Genomic DNA, 6857 nt, shown 5'->3' on the forward strand with positions numbered 1-6857 from the left:
ACCCAGGCCGGTTCCGATGGGAACGACAGGCAGGTAAACAGCCAGGTTTCTACCCATCAGGTGCATCTGGATTCAGCAAACACCCCTCCCCTCCTTCCCACCTGTCTCCATGGACCAGATCCAGCTGGACTTTTCCTCTGTGAGCAGACAGATGGTGGGCGAATTCCTCAATAACCGTGGCTGATGGCTTCCTCAGGTTAGGAGAGAAAATGGTCACTGCTGAGAAGGGTCAAATCACACAGGGCTGACTGTAGTCTCTTCCATGAGCATGGTTAAATTTTTTTATTTTCAAATTTTTTTAGTTTTACTATTTAAAAAAAACTTTTATTGGAATATAGTTGATTTACAATGTTGTGTTAGTTTTGGGTGTACAGCAAACTGAATCAGTTATACATATACATGTAGCCACTCTTTTTTAGATTGTCTCCCCATGTAGTTCATTACAGAGTATTGAGTAGAGTTCCCTGTGCTATACAGTACATCCTTATTAGTTATGTATTTTATATATAGTAGTGTGTATATATCGAAAGATGCTCAACATCGTGAATTATTAGAGAAACGCAAGTCAAAACTACAATGATGTATCATCTCACAGGAGTCAGAATGGCCATCATCAAAAAATCTACCAGACTTCCCTGGTGGTACAGTGGTTAAGGATCCACCTGCCAATGCAGGGGACATGGGTTCAAGCCCTGGTTCAGGAAGACCCCACATGCCACGGAGCACCTAAGCCCCTGTGCCACAACTACTGAGCCTGTGCTCTAGAGCCCGTGAGCCACAACTACTGAGTCCACTTGCCACAACTATTGAAGCCCGCGTGCCTAGAGCCCGTGCTCCACAACAAGAGAAGCCACCACAATGAGAAGCCTGCACACTGCAACAAAGAGCAGCCCCCGCTCGCCACAACTAGAGAAAGCCTGCACAGCAACGAAGACCCAATGCAGCCCAAAAAAAAAAAAAAAAAAAAAAAAATCTACCAACAAGTGGCCTAGTAGTTAGGATTCCAGACTTTCACTGCTGTGGCCCCAGGTTCCATCCCTAGTTGGGAAACTGAGATCCTGCAAGCCACGCAGCTTGGTGGCCAAAAAAAAAAAAAAAAGTGAAAAGACAATAAGTGCTGGAGAGGGTGTGGAGAAAAGGGAACCCTCCTACACTGTTGGTGGGAATGTAACTTGGTAAAGCCACTATGGAGAACAGTATGGAGTTTCCTTAAAAAAACTAAATATAGAACTAGCATATGATCCGTGAGCATGGTTATTTAAGAGGCGATGTGGAATGCGACCATGACATTCGGTGTGTGCACACAAAGGGCTCCTTAATGCGTGCACTTATCAACCACGTTCTTACTACCAGCGGCCTCACGTCCTCAGCCCTGGATTTCTCCACTTACACTGTTGCCACGGGATAGAAGAATGATGCTCAAAGTACCATGTGCCCACATTCTCATTAATTCCTCCCCTGTGATTTAGGGTGTTTGCCTTCACTAAGAGAGTCGAGGTTATTTTAGTAGCAGTTTCTGAGTAAATGTAAATAGTTCCTTAGAGAAAAAGTCTAAAATATTTCTGTTTCTGAAACTCCTTCCTAGACATTTATCCGCCGTACAGAAGTCAGCACGCTTTACAGCTGCACCTAAGGGTCCAAAGGGATGCCCAGGGCACGCGTCTCACCCTGCTTCTCTGACTGGCACAAGCGAAGACTGGACCTTCTGGGCAAGGTCGGTTTTCTGAGGAAAAGGTTCAGATTTTTGCGTTTTCCTAGAAACCTGTGTGTAATTCTCCTTCCTCAAATTGTGATTCAGGCTTGAGTGGCAAATGTGTCTATTGAGGGGACATTGGTTGTCCCCTGACTTGGAGTTTCCCTTCTGATACTGAACAGTCTTTGCGGTACGATCCCCAGCAAAGAGGCATCCCTGCAGGCAAACAGCCAGCCGTTCCCAGAACTTCCTGGCCTTTGTGCGTGTTTTGTATTCCACATCACCACCGTGAAGGCCATCTCACCCTCAGTATTACCAGGTGCTTTTGCCCAAGGCTAATTTACCTGCTACGGCCTTGGTCACATGCACTGATCTGCTTTTGCTTACATATGGACTGAATGGTTGTGTCCCCTCCAGATTCACATGTTGCAATCCTGACCCCTAAGGTGATGGTACAAGGAAGTGAGGTCTTTGTAGCTGACTAGGTGATTCACAAATGGCATCTGTGCCCTTGTAAAAGAGACCCTGGAGAGCTCCCTCACCCCTTCCACTGTGAGAAGATACAGTGAGAAGACAGCCGTGTATGAACCGGGAAGCAGGCTCTCATCAGACACCAAATCTGCCGGAACTTTGATCTTGGACTTCCCAGCCTACCAAACTGTGAGAAATAAATGTTTGTTGTGTAAGCCACCCAGTCTGTGGTATTTTTGTCATAGCAGCTGGACCAGCCTAAGCCATGCCTGGGCACATGGGTGGGCCACAGAGCCAGACAAGGAAGATGCTCCCATACATCAGTGCTGCATTTCCTCCACAACTGAAAATACCGCGTCCCATCCTAAATCAAAGCCCTGGAGAGCTGTTTTATCCTTTCAGAATGGTTTAAGTGAGGGACGTTTCCTTAACCTATTTCGTAGATCTGAACTGTTCAATTCCCATCGGGTGGACTGAGCAGAAGGGAAGCCAATTGTAAATCCTCTAATGATAATCTTGGCAGAGAGATTGGCCTTCACTTGAAAATGCTTGAAGTCCTGTGCCCATGACACACCGCAGCCTCCTCTGCCCCTCCCCCATTCTTCAGTAAAATCAATCCTTTTGCTAATTAATGTGATGAACGCAGACACCAGTGCAGGGGCTCGCTGCACTGGGTGCTTTTAGACACTCATTATTATTAGTAGTATTTTAACATCTTTTTTTTTTTTTTTTTTTTTTTTTTTGTGGTACGCGTGCCTTTCACTGTTGTGGCCTCTCCCGTTGCGGAGCACAGGCTCCGGACGGACAGGCTCAGTGGCCATGGCTCACGGGCCCAGCCGCTCCGCAGCACGTGGGATCCTCCCGGACCGGGGTACGAACCCGTGTCCCCTGCATCGGCAGGTGGACTCTCAACCACTGCGCCACCAGGGAAGCCCTTAACATCTTTATTGGAGTATAATTGCTTTACGATGGTGTGTTAGTTTCTGCTTTATAACAAAGTGAATCAGCTATACATATACATATATCCCCATATCTCCTCCCTCTTGTGTCTCCCTCCCACCCTCCCTATCCCACTCCTCTAGGTGGTCACAAAGCACGGAGCTGATCTCCCTGTGCTATGTGGCTGCTTCCCACTAGTGATCTATTTTACATTTGGTAGTGTATATATGTCAATGCCACTCTCTCACTTCGTCCCAGCTTACCCTTCCTCCTCCCTGTTTCCTCAAGTCCATTCTCTATGTCTGCGTCTTTATTCCTGTCCTACCCCTAGGTTTTTCAGAACCTTTTTTTTTAGATTCCATGTATATGTGTTAGCATACGGTATTTGTTTTTCTCTTTCTGACTTACTTCACTCTGTATGACAGTCTCTAGGTCCATCCACCTCACTACAAATAAGTCAATTTCGTTTCTTTTTATGGCTGAGTAATATTCCATTGTATATATGTGCCACATCTGCTTTATCCATTCATCTGTCGATGGACACTTAGGCTGCTTCCATGTCCTGGCTATTGTAAATACAGCTGCAATGAACATTGTGGTACATGACTCTTTTTGAATTATGGTTTTCTCAGGGTATATGACCAGTAGTGGGATTGCTGGGTCGTATGGTAGTTCTATTTTTAGTTTTTTAAGGAGCCTCCATACTGTTCTCCATAGTGGCTGTGTCAATTTACATTCCCACCAACAGTGCAAGAGGGTTCCCTTTTCTCCACACCCTCTCCAGCATTTATTGTTTATAGATTTTTTGATGATGGCCATTCTGACAAGTGTGAGATGATACCTCACTGTAGTTTTGATCTGCATTTCTCTAATGATTAGTGAGGTTGAGCATCCTTTCATGTGTTTGTTGGCAATCTGTATATCTTCTTTGGAGAAATGTCTATTTAGGTCCTCTGCCCATTTTTGGCTTGGGTTGTTTGTTTTTTTGATATTGAACTGCATGAGCTGCTTGTATATTTTGGAGATTAATCCTCTGTCAGTTGCTTTGTTTGAAAATATTTTCTCCCATTCTGAGGGTGGTCTTTTGGTGTTGTTTATGGTTTCCTTTGCTTTGCAAAAGCTTTTAAGATTCATTAGGTCCCATTTGTTTATTTTTGTTTTTATTTCCATTTCTCTAGGAGGTGGGTCAAAAAGGATCTTGCTGTGATTTATGTCATAGAGTATTCTGCCTGTGTTTTCCTCTAAGAGTTTTATAGTGTCTGGCCTTACATTTAGGTCTTTAATCCATTTTGAGTTTATTTTTGAGACACTCATTATTTAGGTAGTGTAGATTCTGAATATTTATTATTATTATTATTATTATTTTTTGGTTCATATGGCATGCAGGATCTTAGTTCCCCAACCAGGGATAGATAGAACCTACACCCCCTGCAGTGGAAGCGTGAAGTCTTAACCACTGGACAACCAAGGAAGTCCCAGTTTCTGAATATTTAACATGAAAGAGTGTGTGAGAATGATCTGGGGGAGGGAATGAATGTGCAGGAGAAACACATCGCTCACATCCTCTGGGTGATGGTGCCCTCATCCTGCCCTTGGCCTGAGGCTGAGCCCTGACCCCTGGTCCAGCTCTCTACCTCCAGTTTCCTCACCCAGAATCCACCTCCACTCTAGTTTAGATATTGATACTGTGTTTTTAGACTGGTGAAAACAAGACGGACAAGTTTGCTTAAACTGGCAGTGAATTCGAATGGGAAACCAACGGCCATCTACTTAAAACGAGAAAAAGTTCTGTTAAGATCAAATCCACTTTATTGTATGATTTTTTTTTTAGCAGTGTAATGGTGTTCTTTTTAATAAGAAGACTGACGAATCCTACACTGGGCAGAAGGGATTTGACACAGGAGTTTAAGAGGATGTCATTAGCAAAAACCAAGTTGAGCAGAATAAGTGGCTTCTTCCCCAAAGCAATGACTACCCATCTAATCTCTTTTCACAGCTCATTAACTCTCTCAGGATCAGAAAAGAGGTGTTTCCCAATTATCCTGCCACAGGAGAACATTGCTGGGGGCTGGAAGCTGACAGTCGGCAGCAGGGCACAGGGGGCCGGAAGAGGTGGGCGGCCTTACCTCTGCAGCCGAGCTCAGGAGCTGCCCTGGGGGCGGGCGTTATGTAGGATGATGGCACATCTGTGTTTGTTTGGGAGACTCTGTTGGACCCAGAGGCCCTGCCTCCTCTGATTACCTGTGGCCTTGAGCAAACGAACTAACCTTGCTGAACCTCAGTTATGTCTTTGGTAGCAAGGGGTTCCCAAGAGCTTCTCTGCAGTGTTTTGAGAAATCAGTGCCATCTTCCGGGCAAGGGCCTAACCCATCGCTGGGCACGTAGTAGGTGCACAGTAAATGGTGTTTGCGCAGAGATGTGTTCAGGGCATATTCTTAGACAACAACAGGCAACTTTTGGTGTGTGGGGGGGTTCGTTTTAGTTTCTGGCAGCTTCCGTACAAAAACTTCGTTTCTGTGGCTCTCAGCTCGCGGGAGACACAGGGCTGAGGCATGCTGGAAGGCAGGCGTGGGACCAGCATGTCGCAGAAGGTGCCGGCTCTTACCGATCACAAGCAGGAGGGCTCCCCCAGACGGACAAGGGCTCCTTCCCCTCCGTCAAGGCCAGCTGCTCCGGCCAGGGCCTCAAGCAGCATGAGGAAATGACAGAAAGTGCACAGCACTGCACAGCAAGGGTGGCACCTGGAGGGGAGAGTCACGGGCAAAACCCATTCAACCTGGCCCAGGACCAGGGGCCTTTGGGCAAGGCTGTGGAGACCTAGCAGGGTGTCAGACTGATGGCGAGAGGATGACTAGGGGGGACTTACCTTCTTCTGAGCTCCTGGGGGCTCTCCCTTACAGGGAACGGCTCCAGATAGGAAGGACATGGAAGCTGAGGCAGGAAGTTAGCTCCCAAGGCTTTTAGGGTCTGACCCGTGAGAACATTCTTTGAGATTTAGGAGATGCTGAGGCCTGTGGGAAGCCCCCCTTACAGCCTGGCTCACCTCTCTGTGGCCCATCAGAGGCGATGGGCGATCTCAGAGCCATGCAGCTAAGGGCTAGGACCCACAGGTGGCTTGTGGGCCGATGCAATGTTTTTAAAGTGACCTCCACTGAGGTTCTGACCTTCGTCAGGCTTTACATTGAGTGAGCCCATGTTTATACAAGAACTTCCGGAAAATGATTTGAAGAATGTTTCAAAACTTTAGTTAGATCAATTGGTCATCAAGAAAGGCTTGCCTTGGGATACAAAGGGCAGTCGTCTTGCGTTTGAATTTTCTTGAGACAAAGCAGCTAACGTGTACACTGGGCTTACTACCTGCTTCATCCCAGTAGGGTGAGCTCCGGCCCATCAGAGGGCTTTGGGATAGGATTGTGCTCTTCTCTTCCTCTTCTGTGGCCTCCACAGTGTCTGTAGTTGGCTGACGGACGTGCTGTGGCCCAGGTTCCTCGAAGCTACTGCCGAGCTAGGGAACAGGAGGATGGCTCGTGTGGCCACCTGGGGATGCTAAGGAGGCAGGTGTGAAACAGGCCCAGGACCCAGTCCAGCTGCAAGGCTAGCTTCTCCCATGGTTTCCCCATCCTTGCTTAGCTGCCTCACCGAGGGCTCTAAGCCTGCAGGCACTGATCGGTTTTGACAAAAGCAGCATTTAGATCTGCTGGGGGTGGGAGGGGCGAGGAAACAGTCCTGAAGTGCAAGCCTTGGACCTGGCGAG

The sequence above is a fragment of the Phocoena phocoena genome, chromosome 8 (genome assembly GCF_963924675.1).
Source record: "Phocoena phocoena chromosome 8, mPhoPho1.1, whole genome shotgun sequence".
Taxonomy (NCBI): Eukaryota; Metazoa; Chordata; class Mammalia; order Artiodactyla; family Phocoenidae; genus Phocoena; species Phocoena phocoena.